Raw genomic sequence first — 25,133 nt, 5'->3', positions numbered from 1 at the left:
TACTTGCATGTTTGGCTCACACTAGAGACTTAATCTATTTCCTAGATTTCTAAGACAGCAAGCTATTCTGTTACTCCAAAATGTATAGAATTTTACCTGAGGTTAGCTATACACAGATAAGAAAGAAGTTCTTGATATTCACCCTTTTGATTATATGTATGATCAGCAGTAAATATTTTTGTTAGTAAGCGTGGATGGATGCCACGATGAAACAAACGCACCATATGATTGCTGGAAGAGAGAAATTACTAAAAAGGATTTCCATTTAATCCAGGATACTTACTGGTTTCTCGACTGTCTGTATGCATCTTAAGTCATAAAGCAATAACACACACTCACAACCACACATACACACACAGACACATACACACTCATACGCATACACACATTAACTTCTAAAAAGAATTTCAAATGTTGCAAGTATATGGAGTATTTATGGTATCATATATTTTTCCTGAATGATCTCAACTGGTCTGAACAGGTACTTTCAATTTAAATATACTGTAAACGTTGATAATTTGCAAAAGGATTGGCGTGGATAAGATTGCCAATAAAATATAGGATATCTAGCTAAATTTGAATTTCACATAAAGAATAAATTTTTAGTATAAATATGTCCCAAATATTGCATGGCATATACTTTTGCTAAAAGATTTTTTTTTTAATCTGAAATTCAAATTTAACTGTGTGTTGTCTTTTTATACCTGGTGATCTTCAGAGTGTAGGGGTGGGGGAGAAGACTGTGCTGTCAGCGATTGGTATAAATGCCCTCTGCGAAACCTATTGAATGGGTCCGCTCATAAATCTAAAATAAACAGTTTCTAAATGTTAGGGCCTAAAAGTAAAACTTGATTATAACCTGTGAATAGGATTGCCTTCGGTCAACTTTAGATGATTTTAGAAGTCGGGTGTCTGGATCAGGAAGTTGTCATTCTGGGAATCTCTCCAGACTTGAGTCACTCTGGTTCTGTTGTTTTCAAGCTGGGTATCTCTGACATACCAATTAACTTGATTCAACAGATAAAAAGCCAAACATTTTGCAGTAATTGTGGGGTATAATTTCTTAAGATATCTTTGAGAGAAGTTACTTTTTTGAGGGAAGACTATGTCTAAGGAATCACCTTCTACCACACAACAAGGTTCTAGAAATTGAAAATCACCTAATTCTTGGTTGTTTTAGCTCCGAAGAACTTGCTCAGTGCCAAGTTAGGAAAACCTGTTTGAATGGATTTGACTCAGACTCACAAAAGATCCCATCCCCTGCAATGGGGGAAGCAACTTCAGCAAGTCATCGTGTTAGCTACCACAGCTCATCATGTGTGACCCCTATCCCATCCCCACTTCCTGCATCTCCCAGGTCATCAGCCACCTATGACTGCTGCTGATGACTAGACTATGCCAAAGACAATAGATGGGGGAAAAAGTAAACTTTAAGAGGCCCTGCTCTCAAATATATTTCCCTCTCTCCTCCTGGACCCCATTCTGAATTCCTCCAAGCAGCATTGTCTAGAAGTTAGGGTTAGAGTCCCATTTTGCCAACAGCACATCTGTTTTCTCCCTACACTAAAGAAATCAAGTATACGTTGGAAACAGCTCATTGACTATGTAAGATAGGTCCCTACAAACCAGGGCAGAGCCAAAACCAATAAGCCATTAGGTTTTGTTTTCTCATGTTTTATAGCACTCTTATTCACCAGCCGCGGTGGGAGGCTTTCTGACATGCTTCTGACCTCTCAGGGGTAAGTAACTGGCACCTCAGCCCCTGTAGTGAGCACACAGGGTTCTTTGTTCATTCCATAGGCGGTGCTGCCTGACCTTGTGGTTTGGGCACATGTAGGAAACGAGTTAGATGGTGTGATTTGAGGGGTACTGGGAATTCTCTCCCTCCTCCCCTTTACCTCACCACTGAGCCACCACCTTACCTAAATATTTCAAATATCTCCCAGATTGCTGATACCTCATCACCAAGTCATCTTAAACTGTCAAGAGTACAAGTGAAATTCATGCTGGAAATGTTGACCATTAAATTAGGGTGATGCTACCTGATTAAATAAAAATTCACATGTTAAAGAATGCTGATTGTACCTCTTAAAGCTGTTGGTGGTCCCTAGAGGATCATCCATTCCTACTTTGATTCTTTCACAGTGTCTTGCATTTACAAATTGCTCAATAATTACTTGTTTACTTGCAAAAAGAGATGTAAAAAGAATGCATGCAACACTGCCTGGTGAGCTCTCAGTACACTAGACACATAGCTACTTAAATATTTCCTGACTCAGTGTGTACTGAGTGTGATATTTGACCAAATTTGCCATAAATTCTCTTCCATTGAATTTCTAATCCTAACTATGTAACATTCATAGTATCTTTCTGGTTCTTCTTAGAGTTCTAAACATACATCTCTGAATGTCTCTGGACCTACCTAAGCAAAATAATCTTATTCCTACTTGAAAAATAGAGTAAGTTCTGGGTCACTCGAGGAAAAGACAAGAGTAGAGTAGTGGGAAGGCTGGTAGACTAGGAATCAAGATTTGGAGAGCGGTCCACTACTGATGGCAGCCATACAATTAATCATCCAAACAAGATACTTTTGAGTGTGAAACAAAGGTGCTAATGAAAATTAAACTACAGCAACAGGTGTAACCAAACCAACAAGGACACAAGCTCACCCTACAAATCTAGGCAAGTCAATGTCTCTCTGGGAACCCCAGTTTCATCATCTATAAAATTGAAAGTCTGACACGATGACCTGTATGATTTCTTCACCTCTAACACATGTAGTTGAGAGCCAATTCTCATTTCTCATTCCTACCTTCTCATCTACCGCTAATATCGAAATGCATACTTTCTCTGTTTCCTTTTCTTATATCACTATTCAATGGAAATTACTGGTCATACATTCTCTTGGAGGTCAATTTCAGGGGAGTCAGTTTTTCTAATAGTTTGTCTCCAGATATGTAAGAGAGTTCAGCACTTTGTCACAAATGTAGTTATCCAAAGAAAACTATGGATCCCTATTTCCACTCACTCTTCCCTGAACACGATTTTCCTTTTAACTATAGCAGGAACAATGATGGTAAGGCTGAGGCAGGATATTTATTCTTAATAGCTGAACCCAATTCTCTTTCCTTGGAGTTTAATTTTCTAGAGCTGCCTCATTTCCATTTACCAGCTATCCTTCATCCTCAATGATGCATTATACAACTTTATTCTGAAATAGCCAGTAGTTTCCTTATGGCCCTTCTTCCCAGTCAACAAGAATAACAATTTATGACTTACACCTATATTTCACTTGATCCTTACATCTATTCTATGTGAGAATTATATTAGATGACTCAGAAAGAACAAGTGATTTGTGTAAAAAAGACACAGCTAGTAAGCCATCAGAACTGGAACCCAGTCCAATTTTATTATGCCATTCAGTGTCTCTGGAAATCCTAGGATTAATGAGGTGAAAAAACTAATAATGCTTAGTAACTTTTGTTTTATGAAACATTTAAACTACTTTTAACACCAGAAGCATGATAGCAGGGATGGCAAAAAAATATGGTTAGTTATGGATCCAGGTATGAAATTCTTCTCACTCAGCATTTAATGATACCTTTATAATGGCCGTCCTTACTTCCCAGCTAAGGGGATATTATAGATAACTCTTTCCAAAACATTTTTTTCAGGATATTGAACCCAATATTTGCAGGTCATTCAATGGTTTTGTATCCTGATTTCAAAAAACAAAAACAAAACAATTTCTCATTTAACCACATGTAAGTGACCAGAATGGGAAAGAGTATTCCATGTTGTAATTGCAGATTTAAAAGGAAGTGAACTTTTAAAGGGCATATTAAATACCTCATTTTTAAAATGGTGAACAACTCAAGGGCTTTACATAGTCATTAAAAGAAAGAAGGTTAATGAGTCTAAAGACTCGCTGGAAAAACCACTGGCGATTTGAAAGCATCCTCTTTTTCTCTACTACGATTGCCAAAGAAACTGAGTTAACCACCTCCCCACAAAGACTTGGGATTGGATTTCAAAATTGAGGTGCTTTAAATAATCACAAAGTATGTTCAAATCCATGTTAAATGCTGATGTATTTATAAATATTTCTTTTAAATACACAAATTTTTAAGTTCATCCAGACAGGTGCAGGGATATATCATGTGCCAACAAACTGTCAAAACTTTTGACAAAGAGTCAACAAATTGTGGCAATGTTTTTAGAAGAGCACAGGTCTTTGTGTGACATAAAATCCAATGCCAAGGAAAATCACCAGCTCCATCTGCAGTAACTCATTTTAAAAAAATAAAAAAGAATTCCCATCTTTCTGCAGATGTCATTCGCCTTGCCAAGAAATTCAGTCATGTAAACCATTACTACATCTGACTTAGCCTTAAAAGCCTTTGGACCTAATAAGTGATCAAGGTGTGGGAACCACAATCTAAATTTTGGTTCTCAAAGCTGAGTTAAGAGACTATGACAAATCCAAGAAATCTTTGCCAAAGAACAGTGAACCCACAAAAAAGATTGGAGTCAGAATAGGGAACATGCCAATGCTTTCTTGAAGAGTCACAACTTAAAACAGGAAACCAGAATAATTGTTTAAAGTGTTGCTGGAACATTAAATTCATTGCAAACTGGGAAGTAACCCCTTTTATAGGGTGTGTTTGGTTTATGGACTACTTTTAACATTAGTTTGTACTTTTTTCTGCATTAAGTAATACGTTACAAGGATCAGGAATAGATAAGCCCAAAGATCATGGGTGAATTTCATGTTTATCAATCAGCAAATATTTACCACAGAGTCAATGAAGGTGAGGTTCTCTGCCAGGAGTCAGGATTTTTAATCATGTAACACAACAGCGACAGCAATGATTGTGGGATGACTCCTGCCTTCAGATTCCATCCTCTAGTTGGAAGAGTTATAAGATTCAACACTTACCAAGACAACCCACAAGTACAAGATAATAAAAGGTAAGCACCCAATGGAACAGATATGTAATAACTGTTGAAACAGTTCAGATAAGGGATAAGTCACTTCAGGAAGGAACGATCAAGAAAATGTTTATACTAAAGGAAGGATTGAACATGTACTCTGAAGACTGGCTAAGCATTGAAATAGGGAGGCAGGGTATAGAATTCCTGGTAAGAATATAGCTGGGGTAAAAAAGCAGATATGGGTAACTATGCAGGGTGTCTGGAGAGTGGTAGATAAGTTGGAAAACAGGCAGAGAAGATGAGAGTTTCCAATACCAGTTAAGTAGTTTGGACTTTATCTATAGGCATTAAAAGTCAGTGAAGATTTTAGAGCAGAAAAATATATACAAATACATATATTTAATTAAGATATTAGGTTCCAGTGGGATTTAAGTATACAAAAGTTATAGTTGAGAGTATCAGGTGGGAGTTTATTCTAAGTCTTCGTTTGAAGTTGTAATTCAAGGAAACCAAAACTATTGAACCCCTTGGATCTCTGAAGCACAATTATAGATGGTACAGGACACAAAGAATTGAATAATAAGTAATTTCCCTTGGAAAATTTTTTTAAATTACCCTGAAATAGTAAAAGAAAGAAAATATCTCTGGTTATCTCAGTAAATGGCTATGCTCCAGTACAAGTGGACATAATTCTGTGAAACAGGAGAGGAAAAGCCATAAAAATACAATAGACTAAAGTGAAAAGGGAGCACAATGGAAGAAACCATAGGGACAATGTCAAGGAAAATAAAAATGTTATCCAAGATGAAAGCAAAAAAAATTTTGGAGATTAAAAAGACCAGATTATAAAGAATTAAAATCCATGAAAAATTAAATCCATGACATAAAGGATAAATTTAAGAACTTGAATTATTTTAAGAGAAAATATATAATATAGATTAAAAATTTAATAATAATCTTCATTGGAAATTCCAGGTTACATTAACAGAAACCAAAGCTCCAAAAATTGGGGAGATTTGGGAAGAAATAAAAGCCTAATCAATGTTTTCTCTTATATAGAAAGAGATTAAAAACTTACTACTTTGTTTGCTCTAAAATTAAAACAAAAAAATTAAAGAATGCTTTTGAAAGAGTGAAAGGTAACCAACAGTTGAACTAAAATACGCTGTTCTTAATACACTAGAAAATATAGCAAAGAAAGCATAGCTTATATTCTGAATTTCAGAAAACAAAATAATAAGAAAGCATGACTAACAGAATAATAGAAAGTGAGAGAAGTAAGCCAAATAGATCAGTTATAACAACAAATATAAAAGAGTTAAGCATCCCTTTTTAAAGAAAACCACTCAGTTTGAAGCAAATTTTTAAAAATCCAATTACTTCAATCAACAAGAACATATCTACAGAAAACAATACAAATAAGTTAACAGTAAAAAGCTGCACAAAGACAAATTATAAAAATAAAAAAGTAATGAAAGAGTTGCAATAGCAATGTCAGCTAAAAAAATTAAAGCAAAACCACAGAAAAGATGAGAGTTAATTCATGCTTATACAGGGTAGAATTCATTAATAATATAGATTGCTGTAACTCTAAATAGGCAATATTATTATATCAAAATATAACATAAAACAAGTGTATAAAATATTCCAGAATAAATTCTTTTAAAACCAATTAAAAAAAATAAGACAACTTTCTTTGATGAATCAAGTTGCCAACGCAAAAATATAAGGAAAAAAATAATATCATACTATCTTTGGTATTCTGGTAGCACTGTGTCTCCATTGTTTCTTTGCCTTTTTGTTGCTGTCTATTATATCAGTGTGGTGGTATTCTATGATTTTTCCTTCTGTTTCTTCTTTTTTTGTGTTATATATTCCATCCTGTTCTGGATATTTTTTATTTTTTTGAGTGGTTACCATTAAGTTTATGTAAAAGGAAGTTTCATATTTAGAGTATTCCATTTTCTTCAGCATGCTTACTTTCTCCATTCCCTGTGCCAGTACAGACCTTTACTCTCTCCCCTTTTATGTTTTTGTTGTCACAAATTATCCCTATTTATGCCGTGAGTTGATTTCTGCACTGCAGCAGCAATTGGTCTTTTCCCTCTTTTTTTAAGTGTTTTTTTTTTCTTCTTTACCCTCTATGTTATGTTTAAGAGATATTACTTCACACCAGTCAGAATGGCTATCATCAAGACAAATAATAACAAGTGTTGGAGAGGCTGTGGAGAAAAAGGAACCCTCATACACTGTTGGTGGAAATGCAGATTAGAGTAGCCGCTATGGAAGGCAGTGTGGAGATTCCTTAAAAAGTTGAAAATAGAATTACCATATGACCCAGCAATCCCTCTCTTGGGCATCTACCCCCCAAATCTGAAAACATTTATTCATAAAGATATACATGTTCCGATATTCATTGAAGCTTTATTTACAGTGGCTAGGACATGGAAACAACCAAAGTGTCCTTCAATAGATGACTGGATAAATAAGTTATGGTATATATTCTGCCATAAGAAAAGATAAAATAGTGCCATTTGCGACCACATGGATGGCACTTGAGATTATAATGCTAAACGAAATAAGTCAGACAGAAAAAGTCGAGAACAATGTGATTTCACTGATATGTGGTATATAAAACTGAAAACAACAAAGGAACAAGACAAACAAATGAAGAAACAGAAACTCACAGACACAGACAATAATTTAGTGGTTACCAGAGGGTAAGGGGTGAGGGGGTGGTAGATGAGAGTAAAAGGGATCAAGTATATAGTGATAGAAAGAGAGCTGACTCTGGGTGGTGAACACACAATGTGATATATAGATGATGTATTACAGAATCGTACACCTGAAACCTATGTAACTTTACTACAATTGTCACCCCAATAAACTTTAATTTAAAAAAAAGGCAACATAAATATGGATATTTTATTCAATAACTATATCAGACTTTGTATCCTCCAGCATATAAAAGCAAATACACTTTAATTTCATTGTTGCTGTTTATGTTCAGTTTGTTTTATTTTTGCAATAGCCTTATAATATTTACAAATTTGACTATTTAATTGGTACACACACATACACACACACACGTATCTCGGTAATTATTGCAGATATAGCACCCAGGAAAGTTTATTCTAAGAGTAGCATTTATGAGTTGCAAAATCTATTGAAAGGAAGGAAAGTAGGCAGGATGGGACAGATGTGTCTAAATATATATAAAATTATACATATGTATATATGTATGTATATATATATATATGTATATATGTATTTAATGTTTTATTTAAAACTTAATTATTATATCAAAATGTGAAGAAAATGAATGAACATACTGAAGCCAGAGAAGAAATAATTGCAACACATATATCTGACAAAGTATTTATATCTACTATGTAAAGAGATCCTACAAGTCAATGGTAAAAAGACAAACTACCCAATTTAAAATAGGGAAAAAAAAAAAGAACTGGAACATATTTCACAAAAAAAAAGATATATGAATCCAAAAAAGCACATGAAAATATGGTTAATATCATTAGTCATCGAGAAAATTCAAATTTAAATCACAAAAATAGAGAGTCACATACCTACTAGAATGGTAAGATTAAAAATATTGACAATATCAAATATTAGTGAGCATGTGAATCAAATGGGATTCACCTACATTGCTGCTAAGACTGCAAGGTACAACTTCTGGAAAAGTGGCGGTTTCTGATAAAGTTCAACTGATTACCTACCCTATGATCCAAAAACTCTACTATTAAGTACTAACTAACCCAAGAGGAATATAAACATATAGTCATGGGAAAACTTGTATAAGAATGTTCAAAGCAACTTTACTTATAAGGGACTAGAAGTGGAAAGAACTAAAAGTTCATCAATAGGGAAATAGATACACAAATTGGAGTATATTCGTACAATGGACTATGACTGGCAATGCAAAGAAATGGACCATGAGTATATGCAACGACATGAATCTTAAATGTATGATTTAATTTATATGAAGTACAAGAACAGGCAAGTGATGGAAATCAAAGCACACACCTCTGGAATGTGCGGTGGAGCTATCTGTAAAATACCATGATGAAACCACCTGGGGTGGTGAAAATGTTCCTTATCTGTATTTGGGTGTGAGTTACATGAGTGTGTGCATTTGACAAACCTAATTGAACTGTCCACCAACTATCAAAAGATTGGGGCATTCCACTCTGCAGAATATACCTCAAGAGAAAGAACAATGGCAAATAAAGTGTTTCCAAAACTTCAAGAATTGTATTCCTAAGTTTTTGAAGTAATTTTAGAGCATCAAAAATGTGGAAATCTCTCTAATTTATTTTCCAAAGTTCCCATATCCCAGATTCTAAAACATAATATTGGTAAGGCATAAGTAGGAATAAATAGAATATAAATATTGTGAATGAAACACACACACACACACACACACACACACACACACACACACTATCCAATTGAATCTAGCATTATGCTAAAAGAATAATAAATTATCAGCAAATTACCTTTATTTCTGAAAAATGAGTACAAAGTATCACAGCAAAGTTAAGGCATTAAAAAGCACTATTATTTCATAGATGTTGTAGAAGAATCTGATAATATGCAACATTCATTCCTGATTTAAAAAAAATAGCTACATAGGAATAGTAAGGCAATTTCTTAAATGTTAAAAAGTCTATCACAGGACACACAGTCTTCAAATTATAATTAATGTAAAATACTGAAATCTTTTCCATTAAATTCAGAAACAAGATAAGCCTAATATTTCAATAATTATTTATTTCTATTCTGGAGGTTCTGATATAATAACACAAGAAAGAAAAAGGAGTATACACATTAAAAATATGAAAATATGGACCAACCAATAACTTTCTCATAAGTGTAAAAAGGATAAATTGTTTAATAAGTAGATTGGTATAACTTCATAATAAGATAAAGATAAGAAAAGATAAATTTCAAAACATACCCTAAATTAATTAGAAATCAATTACATTTTAGATTAAAAGCAAACAACCATAAACCACTAACAATGCTAAAATGTACGTAAATTTAAATATAAGTTAAAATGTACATAAATTTATAGTGGTAGACACATGTCAACTTAAACTTATGATAAAAAACTTAAAAAGAAAATAAACAAAATTTTGGAAAATCTCTTTTAAAAAATAAAAATGTATCAGAATTTTTATACCCCTAATATATAAAGTGTGTTTGTTTGTACTTGGTACAAACTACAAGCAAAACACAAATATAACAATGTGAAAAATGAGTGCAAATGGCATGTGTAGGAAAGTTGCAAAATGAAAAATAAAGGTAGATAAGATTTCTTGCTGGTAAATTTAATTAACGAGTTACTGTTTTTACTACACAAATCAAATTGGTAACACTTAAAATAAAATAACAATATCTATAAGCAGCAAGACATTGAAAATGACCTAAATGACTAAAAATAGGTAATTGGCCAAACAAACAATCATACGACTGTAACATGAAATATTATGCTTCAATTATCATATGTGTAGAAAACGCCATGTGAAAATATAAGTAATTAGTGTTTAATGAATAAAATGGGTTACCTAATAGCTTCGTAATTTAACATTACTTTTAGAAAAATTAATTCATTTTTTTAAAGACTAGAGTATACACATCAAAATATTAAAAACGTTGTTTTCTTTGAGTAAGATAAATAGGGACAAATAATACTTTTGTCTTTGTTTTTTCCTACACAGTCAAATTTTGTCTACATTAGAAAGAAAAAAATCGTAATCAGAAAAACATATACACACATAATAAAGACATGTGCCATGAATTTTTAAAGCTAATCATAACCCTGATTAAGAGAAGTAAATTTTCTTTTTTATTCTTCAACTGAAAAAGAGACTGATGCTTTTACTAAATCCTGGTATACTGTCTAAACAAGAAAAAAGAATGAAAAAGGAAAAGAAGAAGAAATACCAGACTAAGCTCTGACAATAAGATGAATTTTTTATTTCAGAATTTTATGGGTTCTTTACACCAATGATCAGAATGATACATATTCGAACTTAATGACTGCTGTTGCCACTCTAAGAGAGAATGAGAAAATAAAAGATAACTACCCAGAGATAGATCCTGTTCAAGTACGTATTTCCTTGGAGTATAAGTGGTTGTAGTCATATAAGGCAGGCTATCTTTTATTAATCAGAAAATCATCAGCTGGCGTGAGTCAGTGAGAGTTAACATAAAGCACAATAATGTAACATGACCACTAACGTTTTGAAAACATTCAACTCTGGATCCAACATGAGCTATCAGCGTTGATACCTGTCTTAGATCCTATTTTCCGTTGGCACTGGGACGTAGAAAAATATTCTCTGAAGTATCGGCAGGTAGTAAGCACAGGAAATAGGAAATAATTTAATGTGGTTCTAAACGGTACTTGTGAAATGTCTTTTAAAAATAAATCCTTTCTGACTCTTCATTATGTTGCACAAATGGGAGGTCCAAAAATTATGGCTCAACACCCATTTTACATTCAAGGTCAGATAGGCAACAATCAGGCGATGAGATTTTATTCTCCTACACATATGAAATTGTGTTTGAACTCATCAAAGTGAATTTATAGATGTGCTAAACTATCCAATGAGAAGATTGGGTGAGCATAGAAGTTGCCTACTCGGTTTCCTAATGCAAGTAAATTACTAGCCAGGCATGATTTCACTAGGTAGAGAGCAGAGAAATTAATCATTTTTGTCCCAACCTTGACCAAAATAATTGAACCTGGATTTTTAAGGACAACAAATTTTAAAACCTTGGCCGTGATCATTCAGGAATATTTCTGAAAAGGATACATTCACATGAAACCTTTTTCCCTTTGCCAGCATCTCTATAACTGCTAGGAACTTGGGAGACTGAAAACAAAATATCTGATGTAAACTGAACCAAAGCTGAATATTTATCCACTGCAATTAAATATGAAAAGACATCTTCTAGCATTTAGGGTTTGGTTGAATCCCACAAAACCCAGTAATATTTAGAACTGAAATGGATGCCTTGTCCTTACTTCACCTCCCAATATCAGACTTCTGTGGGTGTAAGTAAATCTCATGATGTCAAACGGAATTTAACAACTTCTTTCTGGTTGGAATCATCTATTTTTAATTAGAGATGTTCTGCTTAACATTTTAGAACTGCAAATTTATAGATTCCAAAAGTATTCCTCTCTGGGCCTGGGGAAGAGATTCTGGGAAGGGGGAAGACGCAGTCTTACAAGTGAATAGCAGGCCGAAGAAAATGTTTCATTAATCCTGACTAGCAAAACAATAGAGGAAAGACTTGAGGATACCGCATATAATTAATAGGGTAGAAGTAAGCATACCACACATGCTTGCAAGAAGGATCACAGAATGCACTGTAGAAATAAACAATACAATGGTTAATCACTTCAGAGAAATCATGCAGAAAGTTCTACATGTACCACATCCAAGATAATGACCAAACCTCTTCAAAATCATCCCATCTGGTAAATCTTTTCCAAAGCTCAAATTACACCAGGCCATACTTAACCATTCCCCTCACTTTAGGGACATAAAGCTAACTTTAGTTTGATGGCTTCGGCCATGAGATCTACACACAAATAAACAACCACAAAATCTTACCCATCTAAAGGACTCAAAAATGTTTGCAAGCTTAAGAATGGAAAGGGAAAAGGGTGACAAACTACTCACTTGGATTTTCAAGGAGGATGGAGTGAGGCAATGGTGCTTGGGGTTGTATTAAGAATACACACAAACTGACCTCATGCATAAGGAAGACAATCCAAATGCAAATAAGAGCCCTGTTGTTCAGAACAACACTGTCAAGAGCAATGCGTGATCTTTTGGAATAACTGTACTAAAGAGCAAATGAATTTTAATCGGGTTAAATATTTATGTGTTTAAGAAACAGGCTTTTCCATCTAACTTATTGGTAAACCAACCGTTCAACCAACAGAGATTTTATGTCTCTTTCATAATTCTCGAAATCTGTGTTGATATCTAGTGTTGTCCAAACTCATAGGATTGAGCTGTTATGAATTTAATTAAACTTGCAAAGTGGCATATTAAAAGCAGATCTAACCTAAGATACAATGAAGCAAGAGGGTGAGGCTTACAACAATACTAACAACTAGTGTTTTGTGGTTTCTCTTCAAATACCAAAGGAGATTGAATTGGAGTGAGGGAATATTGGCTAATAAATTTCCAGGGGATAAAGAAACCACCTCTATTTTCAATCTTCAAGTCCGAGGGGAGGGAAGGACCTTAGTTAAGTATCGTTTATAATGTTTCTCTAAGTTCAATTCAGTATAATAAATTTGGTGGCACCCCTGGGAATTCTGTAGCAAGGTAAAATTTTGCACCCAGAATATTTTATATACAGAGCATATATTTAGAGATGAATTTTCTAAAATTTTGCATAGAAGACTTCAGAAGAAAATGCCTTAACTCTTAACTCTTGGAGGGCTAGAGGGACACCACCATCCACTTCAAAATACAGACACTGTATAAAACGTTGTTAAAAGATTAATGTGCCGCTCTAATTTAAACAAGTTGCACACATAAGTGATGCTATGTGCATAGGGTTTTGCATTAAGTTTGCAATGTCAGGTTTGTTTATAAAAATCATATTTTTAACCACTGGCCCCTGGGGCTCTGTTCTGGGCAGTTACAAGCTCCAGCCAGTTCGATTGTGATTTTTAAAGAGACAGCTCTCGTTTCCATGAACTTTCTATGGAGAGATTTCAGACCTCAGAACAAAACTCTTGGTTTGTATTTTCTGTGGCCTTACAAACTTACAATTAAGTTTATTTACTTAGCTCAGAAAGTGCACTCCTGTATGCCACGACTGGTGGGTGGCCACTACCAACCCTTGGGAGGCCTGCAGTCTCTCTCTCTCTCTCTCTCTCTCTCTCTCTCTCTCTCTCTCTCTCTTTTTCTCTCTCTCTCACCCTGGCTACCACTACATGAAAAAATTTTCCTCGTAGTGCTTTTGAGAGCATTTACCACATTTTTGTTTCCATTCAGAACGTTTAACTCTATTCATAAACCTAGTGTTCGCACAGTAGTTAATAAGGGGCAGAAATCTTTATAGTCTTTTCCATCATGGTTGAAACCCTGGCTTCTGTAATTTATGCCCAGCCATAACAATGCTCATAAGCAGTTGTAGAAAAGAAGACCTCCCATTCCTAGATTTGCTGCCACTTCAAGGAAAATGCAGAGAATTTGCCAAATATTTATGAGAAATAATTGCATGTATTTGCTTTGCAGTCCATTCAAACGTGGCAGCGCCATAGTAATTTTTGCTTTGTTCTTACCGTAAAACTTTAACGTGACATTTTTCTTCATCCGTTTCCCCCTTCCCCTCCCCGCCCTGCTTTTTAGCTTAAAGGCACCAAAACATAAAGTAAACGTGATTATTATGAGGTTCTAGAAATATATTGTAGCTGGGCTTCCCAGATAAGATGCTCATTACGGGGCTAGGCTTTTATGTTATGAAAACGATGTGGCTTTCTACACTGCATCTTGAAATGTCAATATGGGTTGGGGGCCAAATAGTCATGACTCTCACAGTTAATTATTCATGCTTAGTCCAGGAAGTACCATTGTTTGCAATGTGGCTTAGGCTTGTGTAAACTTGATGCTTTGATATCAAAGAAATTATCTAGGGCAAAATTACGTGTTCAGTGCAACTCAGCAGGGCATGCTTTCAGCTTGGGTTGGCTCAGGGAACTGGGCAGAAGGAGATCTTTCTCTGGACTGCCACCCTAAGTACTGCTCTGCCATCTCCCCCCTCTGTGCACCTCTCTTAAAGCCCATTCAGGGAATTCTAGAATGGTACCTGAGATTCTACTATTTACCTGGCAATCTCTAAGCAAAGAGAAATATCATTTTTATACTGCAATTTCTACCAGCTCTGGGAGTTAAGAGTCACATTTGGAGGTGACATCATTGAATGAGGCACTATCTGTGATTATTCATTTCCGGACACAGTAGTGGCCTTACAAACTTCCAGATCTCAGAGCTGCATCATAGAATCATAGCAGTGGGGAGGCTGACAGACATTTACCTAAGTCCATCAGTACCTCCTGGAAAACTGCCCCTAAGTGTAGACAGTTGTCTATCATCTTAAAAAAGATCACCATCAACATTATCAACACCGAGCCACATCACCATTTTTAGCCCCGGCATCAAAGACCACACAATGCCTATTTATCAATAGTACCAGGTAGCTTTCTTATTTAAAATAGAAATAAATAAAATAATGTGAAACTTTACCTTAGTCCATTAGAAGAGCACAGCCTAAGACACTGTGGTAGATATTTGTGTGTTTTTTTTCTTTTTGAACATTGTGTCCATGTCCTCTTCTTACTAGATTTTGGGTTTTCTTTGGAAGAATTGCCTATTTTCTAGTGTGGGTATGGTAAAGCATAGTTTTAGTGGGATGGCAAAGCAGTATCCTACTAGAGAGTTGCGGGAGTCCTTGGCTATTCGTTCCTCCATTCTCCCAGATTCTGATAACGATCACACCGCATAGCAATCTCCTTGAGTATTAGAAAGAAATTTTGGAGCCATGTTCATTTCTCAACATCTCAACTCTCACAACCAAATAGTTATCAGGTGCTGTCAATTGTAGTCCATAAATACTTCTCAAATCTCTTTTTTATCCCCTCCTCTTCCTAGTATCATAGTTAGGGCCCTTGGCAGGTGTCCCTTGCACTCATGCAATGGTTTCTTCACTAGTATGGCTGCCACCCATCTCTCTCCACCCCAATTCTTTTCAATAAAAAAAAGTAAATCTAAGTAACTGATACTTTATGATAGGCAAGGCATTATGCTAAGCTTTTTTTTTTTTTTTAATTTTATTTTATTAAATTTATTGCAGCTTTGTTTACGGTGGCCAAGACATGGAAACAACCAAAATGTCCTTCAATAGATGAATGGATAAACCAAAAACAACAAAAGAACAAGACAAATGAGCATTTTTTATAATCTAATCTTCACAACTCTCCTGAAGTAGATATTATTGTTCTCATTCCATAGACAAGGAAACCAAAGCTAAGAGATATTAAGAAACTTACTTATAATCACCCAGCTAATACCTATTCTAGCCAAGATTTGAATTTAGCTCTTTATGACTCCAAATTCCATATTCTAAAGGAAGTAGAACTAGTTGTTTCCCCTCACACTAATGGCAGAGTAGTATTCCCAAAACATAAATGTCATTATTTATTTTGCTGCTCACAACTCTGATGGTTCTTCATCCGTTGTCTGTATAATAAAGTCACATGGAAGGCTTTCCAGAGTCTTCCATGATTTAACTTTTCCAACCACCTTTCTTGCTAATTGCTATGCTCACCTGATATCCAGACATCCAGCCATCCCTACCTCCTTGGTGTCCTTCAAACAAGTTACGTTCTCTTGGGCTTTTCCATTCCTTTGCATTCACTGTTCTCTCAGACAGTAGGGCTTGTTCTGTTTTCTTCCATCTGGAAAATCCCTGCTCAGTCTTCATGATGCCTCTGAGACATAGTTTCTTTCTGGGACCATTCTTGGCTCCCATAGCCATGTTCATTTTCGCCTCCAGGGTTACCTATTGCATTTGACATTCCTCTATTTGAATCTAAACACTTGTTAGCATGTCTGTTTCCTCATTATAGTGTGGCTTCTTCAAAGGTCTGTGATTTATTGGTTTTCTATCCTTCCTGCTTCCACCCTGTCCCACTTTACTCACCACAGAGTGACAAGTCAGGTCATATTATTCTTCTACCTAAAACCCTCCAACAATTTCCCAAGATATTAAGATTAAAACCAGAAACTCTTAACGTGGCCGATAAGACTTTACGTGCTCTGGCCACCTGCTGTCTCTCTTACCTTACCTCTACCTTCCCTACCCTTATTTCTCCTGTTTCAGCCACATGGCCCCCCAGCTGTCTTGAACAGACCATGGAGATGCCTACTCAGAACCCTCAGGCTTAGCATTCTTTCTTCCTGGAAGACTTTTCTCTGAATGTTCTACCTGGACGTTACCCTTGCTTCATTCAGATTTCAGCCAAAGGTCAGCTCCTCAGAGAAGCTTTCCCTGATAAGAAACCACCTACGTAAAATATAAATATAAAATCCCAGCCACCATCATACCCTTTACCTTTCTTCTCATTCTTAGCACTGACCATTGTCTGTCATTATATTACACATCAGGGTGTGTATTTATCTATGTCTACCATGCCCACTGAAATGTAAGTCCCATGAGGGGAGGCCCCTGTCTGCTTTCCTCAAGGCTATACCATAGGACATTTGCCAGCAGCTACTCAGTAAACATATACGAACAAGTGAAACTCCTCCCCACTTTCCACGGTTTACAACATTGCCAGAAACACTTCAGGGGCTCAAAACATACTTAGTACATGTTGAGTAAATTACGGTGCAAATTATAAAACATTGCTGTGGAATTTCCCCTTACAAACTTGACTGGTCACAGGAGCTTCTTACACACAAAGGGACATTTCAGGATTTAATTAAATGATAAGAGGATGCTGATTTAATAGACAGTGAGGCAGAAAAGAAGGAAGAATTCCAAAATATAACCCCCAATATTTTTTAGAGATGTTGCACTTCAGCATCTAATGACCCAAATATCTTCTTTATATCTCAGTCCATCCTGATATCATCTCCAGACAAAAATAAGCTTCTGCTTGTTAGCCCATGAACCCCTTCATAAACAGGAATGATCAAAATCAGGAATTCACAATCCTTTCCTCTCTAAGTGAAACAAAGCTGGCATTCTCATCTGGGACCATGTCGAACAAATGTATTTAAGTCAATTACAGCATAACCTTTGAGCCATCATTAATTCTTCTTGACCTTTAGGAAGCTAGGTGTCATGGGAAAATACTGCTTTTGCTGTCAGCCATGATTTTCATGAATACTAGAAGATCCTAAGATTGCTTCCCAACATTATTATCTCCCTCTTTCTAAATATCCTGATGTGTGTTTGGTATAAAATACTAAAACTGCATTTGCAAATGACTCCAATTTCCTCTTTAGCAACAATGCTACTTACACAATATTTATTTCTTCTATATAGAAAATATATTCTATATATTTCAGTTCTCTTAAGTCTCTCTCTCTCTCTCTCTCTCTCTCTCTCTCTCTCTCTCTCTGTCTCTGTGTTTGTCTCTCCCCCACTTGTCCCACAATGACTGTGATTACGGTTTGGTGTCTGGGTGACTGAATAGGGTGCCATTATATTAGAAAGTCTAAAAAGATTGAGAGAAAAATTAAGATTTGAGGGGAAGGGGATGAATTCATTTTGAACATTTTGAGTTCAAGACGGTTTTGGACAACCAAACACAAGTTCTCTAAGGGCAGATGAATATAGGAGACTAGCGCTCTGGTCAGACCCTTCACTATCTTGCAACAGTGAGCGACAACTCTTACCCAACACACCTTGGTAATCTTTCATCCTCGACCAGAAAAAGAAAATTCCCACAGTTCCAAAGATAATTCAATTATACCCAAACATATGCATTCAGGAGTTACTATGTTCCAGGCATTGCCCTTGGCTTTTTATATATACAGAGCCTTAGTAGCCATTCAATTAGTATTACAAAATCCTGAGTCTTAAGTACAAAGTCTGGGTCTTCTATCATGCTGAGGATACAAAACCTTAGCACTTGGTGTTCAACTAATAGCAACTCTTAGGTGTTAACAAATTCCTTCTAACTCTTGAGTTTCTATCCCCACAGACTCATGTCACTCCCAGTTTGCCCAAAGTGCTCAAGCTACCTTAGCATGACCTGAGATGCTCTCCTAGCTCCCTTCCGTCAAGTCCCCTGTTCACATTTCAAGGCCCAGAGCTTAGCTCTTTCAAGAGACGTCTCAGAGCAGCCCCACTCTCTGTTTTCAAAGAGCTCCAAAGTCTGGCCATATATTCAGCACTTGAGTATAAGCCCTCACCTACCTTTTGCTATAAGCTAGTCATTTCTTTCCAACTGGAGCACAAATTTCTCCAGAAGAGCAAACCAGCCTCTGACTTATTTTGCAGCTTTAGCCTAGCCTGAGTTTATGATAGCTCAATGAACATCAGTTCTTAAAATGTGCCACCAAAGTCCCCAGTACAGCCATTTGTATCTGAAAGGACAAAGCATTTACAGTCTGTTAGAATTAACCCACATAAACTCTTGTGCAGAATGAGCTGTCATAAATAAGAGCCCCAGAGTAGACCACAGAGAGTAGGTTGGGTGGATTTGCTGGAGGATCTCCTTGCATAAATAGCTAGAGGAAAAGAGCCTCCTACCCATTCCTGCCTGGTCCCAGAGATGGCTTCCTCAGTGTCTGGAAGATAAGAAATAACAGGTATCAGTCAACAGCACTAGCAAGGTGGTTCTTTTCTATCCCACTTTCATCTGGGTTCCAGGAGGTTACAGAGTGAACCCTGACATATAGAAGACAAGAGCCCCATGGATAAAGGGCTCCAACACACTCCATATACTCATGGTTTACTTCAAGATTTGCTGCTTGCCCATTTCTCTGCCCAAGCTCACCCATGGCCAATCTAGGTGCATCTTTATTCCTCTCAACTCAATCCAGTAGGAAAGGCTCCAATCCATTTCTATACCTGAGAGACTCTCCCCTTCATTTCCACCAATCCCTCCTCATTAGAATGCTTTCTCCTCCCCTTTCTTCCCCTCTCCTTCCCTTTCATTTCTCTTCTCCTCTCTTCTCTTCACTCTTCTCTCTTCATTGTTCTCTCCTCTCCTCTCCTCCCTCCTTTAATCTTTCCCACTTGCTTAATCCCAAAGACCACATGAAGGAAATCGTACTTTCTAGATTTAAACCCCAACATTTCTCTAGCTCAGCTTCAGTACAACATTTTCTTTATGATGGCACTGACAAAACTTCTGCATGTCTTTCCCACCTGTTTGTTGAGTTTCCTACATTGAACTGGACTTGCCTCCTGTTTTCTTTTGCAACACTACAACAGACATACAGGGCGAGATGAACGACTTGGCAACAGTCCTCACAACTCAAGGAGGAAATTAGCTAAGGCCCAGCTCCAAATCAGCTGTTCTCTGGACTGACCCCATTCACCTTGAAATCAGGGCACTGAAAGAAGGAAGAAGAAGGAAAATCACAGGCATGGCTGCATCACTATATGCTTGTGGGAGGGAATTACCCGTGTGTAGTGGGGGTGAGGGAAGACATCTGAACACAGAGGAGAAAGTTATGCACTGAGATAAGAGGCCTACCTACCTCACTGGTTATGATGAAAATCAGGAGAAAATATTCCACTCAAAAGAACAACCCTGCACCTACACTGGAGGATGGCTAATTCTCTCCTATGGAATTATCCCATGGTGTGAGCTACCTCATTTTTGCAGGGTTGTAACTTTAGGTATGTGGGCATGCAATTAAAAGTTTCCTGGAATGACCCCACTTAACCCAATGACAATGGGGAGCAGGATTTTCCCATCTTAACAGCTAGTGCAGAGCCCAAGTGGCAGTCCACCAGCAGCTGATGCAAGGAGAGGCTGAGTGGCAGTTCTAATTGACCATTTCTACCCATGTTCCTCTTAGGAACATACAATATGAGCTGTCACAGCTTCCTGCCAATCACAAGAGATCTGACCTAGAGAAAGCATCATCTCAGAGCGAGGGCTGTTTATATATCCAATGAATTCAGTTTCCATTGCATTATCTTATTTTTAGGCCATTGCAGAGAAGAGCCTGCCTAATCATATCATAAAATCATGAATTTAGTAGATTATAGATGATGACTTCAAATCTAAATATGTCCTCTGGCTGCCCAAACAAGAGGCCATTTAGCATTTGACATCTTCTAGTCTTAGAGCTGCAAGTTTACTCTTTGCAGATACTCAGGAGCTTTTGCAGAATTGCAGCTTACCACATACTTAGGCGGCATGCTGTTTTGTGACACAAAGAGAGAAAACACAGTGAATTTGTGTTCTCATGTGCATTGAAGAGAACTTCTATGTGAGCTATTTTCCTGAAGCACAAAGGGTTAAGGCAACATAGGAAATTTATGCAGACAAGTTACACGCCACATTTGCCTGTTTTTCCTCCTTTTACACTCAATGAGAAATTTTTTACTCTGACACAATTTCGACAACACATATGTCATAAGCAATGGGGACTGGGAAGAAAGAGAAGTGCACAAAGGCAAACTAACTAGACAGACAGCAGCTCATCAATGCCACATGCTCAAGCTCAGCTCCAGTGGAATGGTTTTGCCCTAATAAGGCCAGACACATGGATTTCTAAATGTCTCTACAAGTGGTTAGTTAGCAAGGTGGCCACATACCCATAGATGCACTGACAGGGAAACTACATGAGAAAACACGGTGTTTCAGTTTGCAGCTGCCATCCCCACTCCATCAGGAAACACAGGTGGTGCTCAGCCCCGAAAGTTAACAATGGACTGTAGGAAAGATGACAGAGCTTCAGATTCCCCACTCAACTCAGCAGGAGGAAAGGGGGGTCATCAGACAAAGAGATGCCCTTCCAAACTCTCCATCCACAAATGGACACACTAGATAATGCTTCTAGTTTTCAGGCTTACATCATTCAATTTGATTCTGAGCAGTGATCAATTCTGCAGGGAAAGAACGATGGCAGCTTATGTTATTGTTTACAAATATTCATGGCTCTCTCCCTGGAGGAAAATTATACTTCATTCCGTGTTGATGGAGCTTGGCCATACAACCTACTATGGCCAGTGAACTATGTGGAAAGTGACATGCAGAAGCTTTAAGAGCCAGTGTGTGGTCTTTTGAGTCTCTTTTCCCCTCTACTTAATAGCCAGCAATGTCCCAAAGAGGAATTTCTCTCTCAACCTGTGTCCTGGAGTGAAGACAACAGTGAAGAGTATTGAAGTACATCCAAGATGGATATGGGCAAGACATAACTTTTATTGTTTTAAGCCACTGAAATTTGCAGGTCATTTATTACTACATCATAACCTAGCCTGTTCTGATTGATACAGCCACGTTAAGAAAGCTAATGGACCATCTATAGTACAGTAAGTCCTCACTTAACGTCGTTGATAGGTTCTTGGAACTGTGGCAAAACAACATATAACCAAACCACTTTTACCATAGGGTAACTGATATAAACAAGAGTTAAATTCCTACGGCATCTCATCAGTGTTATAAGGAAACAACACTGAACAAAATGTTATTCAAAGACCTGCTGTAAATCCAAGAGGGGGTGGCAGACTTGCTTGAGAAATTTAAGCATTTTTTCCCCCTGCTGTCATGCTCTCTTCCTTACCTCTAGCCCATCTGTGTTTGGATTAGTTCTGTCCATAGTTTATTAGTCTTATCTTCCTCAAGTGGGGTATCAGGCAGGGCAGATCTCTGGACCTCAGAAGTGAATACATATTAGGCAGATGATGGCAAGGTTAATTCAACTGGAAGAAGCAAATGTGGGTTTGATAATTATAGAATGTATTATCCTCTTTGAAAATCTGTTTATTGTTTTTGCAGTGGAGATACATAGTCAGTTTTATATGAAGTGTGTAGATACGATTTCTTAATATTAGAAAGACGTGGTCAGGGAGCTACATGGCAAGAAGGACCTGTGATAGCATAACATAATCTTATTAGAGATTACGTTATTTTTTTTTAAGTATCCCACACTTAAAATATTTGGGAATCATGATAATGCTCCAAGAATCAGAGTAAATGCTGGCTATCTAGGCATAAAATCCACTACATAGCAGGGCCCTTTTATCTTCTTTTAATCCAATTACTCCACATTGACTATCTTCTGTGTGTACAGTATGATGTTATTTGCAGCAAACAGTTTTGAGGCTCACCCATGTTCCTTCTTTGTTAATGAAAAACAATATCTACTTATATGTCATCCAAAAGTCATGTTTTGATTTTACCCTCTCCTACAGATTTTAAGAGCAATCACCTTAGCGAGCAGAATATCTGGATCTGAGCGGGTGAGGGTTTCTCAGGATTATCAGTTCCACCATAATTAGAAAAGAGAAGCAGTGACAGAGAAAGTTTATGGATTGACATCATAGTTAGGAAACAACATTCTAGCACCACAGAATGTTGGATTTGAATGAGAAAGAGCAGCTGGGATCCTGAGGTTTAGAGAGGTTGAAAAACTCACAAACAACAGTAGGTTAGAGTCCAAAAGCTCTGGTGACCTCCCTGGCATGTCAGTCCCTCCCTTATAACTGTGTTCTGAGGACAGACTAGACTGAGGGATCCCACCTGAGACGATCGAAATTTGTTTCAAAAAGAACATAGAGCATGAAGGCATGAGGAACATGGAAATGAGGAATACCAATAATCTATTCAAAAGAGGCATTCTGTTTAGAAACACCCTCGACAGTCTCTCAGGCTTCCCTTGGATGCTTCCAGGGGTCAGGAGCTCACTGTTCTCCGACGTATCTCTTCTGTTGTGGGACCTTGCTGGTTACTCAGAAGGTCTTCCTTGAACAAACACCTTAAGCTGGTCATAGTTCTACTCGGTTCTGTAAGATTAATCGAGTTCAGTGGTTTTCAAACAGAGAGGGGTGACTTCGTCCCCCAGAAGACATTTGGCAAAGTCGGCAGACATATTTGGTTGTCATAACGACCAAAAATGCCACTGACATCTAGTGCATAGAGAGCCAGGACTACTGTTATACATTATATAACTCACCAGACAACCCCCACAACAAAGAATTATCTACTCCAATGTCAACAGTGCTAAGATAGACACTCTGATCTGGTCCAATCTCTTCAGGTTTCTCATTCTTATGCATATAACAGTTTTACCATCCTACGGTGATTCCATTATACATGCTACAGCGTGTTCTTGTCTCTCATTAATTGCCTCAACCAGAAGGGCACACTATCCTTAGATTATAAAGAGATCCCCTAGTACTCTTAATTCCCATGATCATAGCACCACATGGGCTCAATGCACTGACAAGTATCAATAAACCATCACTAGAAGCATGAAAAGGGTCCAGTGGCTTAGATCAGAATGTGGATTCAGCAAGACTCCATAGTATTTAGATGATGACAGAAATAGCAGCAGTAACAAAGTAACACCATTTATGGAGTGCTAATGATATGCCAGACACCCTGCTAAGGGCTTTATATGCATTATCTCATTTAATCCTCCTAGCAATCCCATGTGATAGGCTGTGTTATCATCATTTTACAGATGAAGAAATCAATTCTTAGATGAAAAAAGAGTTGCCTAAGGTCATGGAGCTGGGGATCAAATCAGCCAGGATGTAAACCAAATCTGCCTAACCTCAATACCCAGGCTCTTAATCCACACAATGCTCCTCAAAACATGGATAAAATGGCACATTTTATAAAAGAGTAACAAACTACCATGAATTAGCTAACGCATCCATCTTAACATGCATGCACATATCTTGGCAGGAGGTCTCACTCCTTTGCAACCTAAGACCAGAACCCACTTTGAAAAAAAACAAAACACACACACACACAAAAAACAAAGCTACTAGGAAAAATAGGTCTCATATTTTAAGAGCCAAAAGCTTTGTGTGTTTTTAATAGTCTCTCGGGTAAAAAACAAATCAGCAGCAACATAAAGAGAGGAAATGTTTCTAACATTTTCATGGCCCTCTCTTCAAGAAAGTTGTCTCATTTAAAATTGAAAACCCTAGTCTGGACCATCCTAGATTCATGATTATCCTGGGACCTTCCCTCAGTGAGTGATGGCTACAAATCTTTGTGCCTTCAACATATCAGGTTTATTTTCATTTCAAAGGAGTTTGGGTATTTTCTGCTCAGTGCTTCTACATTTGCAGCCTAAAAACTGGAGCTTTTAGGACTATGACTCATCGATCTTTCCTGACTATATTTTTTCTTTTGGCAGCTCTTAAATTTTAGTCAAGTTACCATGTAATTTTTGGGTTTCACCAAGTGGCTTCAAAGATTAGGAACTGGGATCCTGAGAAGAGTGTTGGGATTATAAACTTTCACTAAGCTGCAACTTAAAGCTGATCCTTTTCTTTCTCTTAGGATCCCGGAACATTTTTCTGCCATATTTATATAGCACTTTCCTGAAGACAAGGAAAACTCTGCTAGCGGAGGTGAAGGAGGAGTCATTTGGCATTTAGAAGGCAAAGCTCTTTTGGCAAGAAAGCTGGCACCAAAACTCATTACAGTTTAA

This window comes from Rhinolophus sinicus, linkage group LG05 (genome assembly GCF_036562045.2).
Source record: "Rhinolophus sinicus isolate RSC01 linkage group LG05, ASM3656204v1, whole genome shotgun sequence".
Taxonomy (NCBI): Eukaryota; Metazoa; Chordata; class Mammalia; order Chiroptera; family Rhinolophidae; genus Rhinolophus; species Rhinolophus sinicus.
This window is presented reverse-complemented; position numbering follows the sequence as displayed.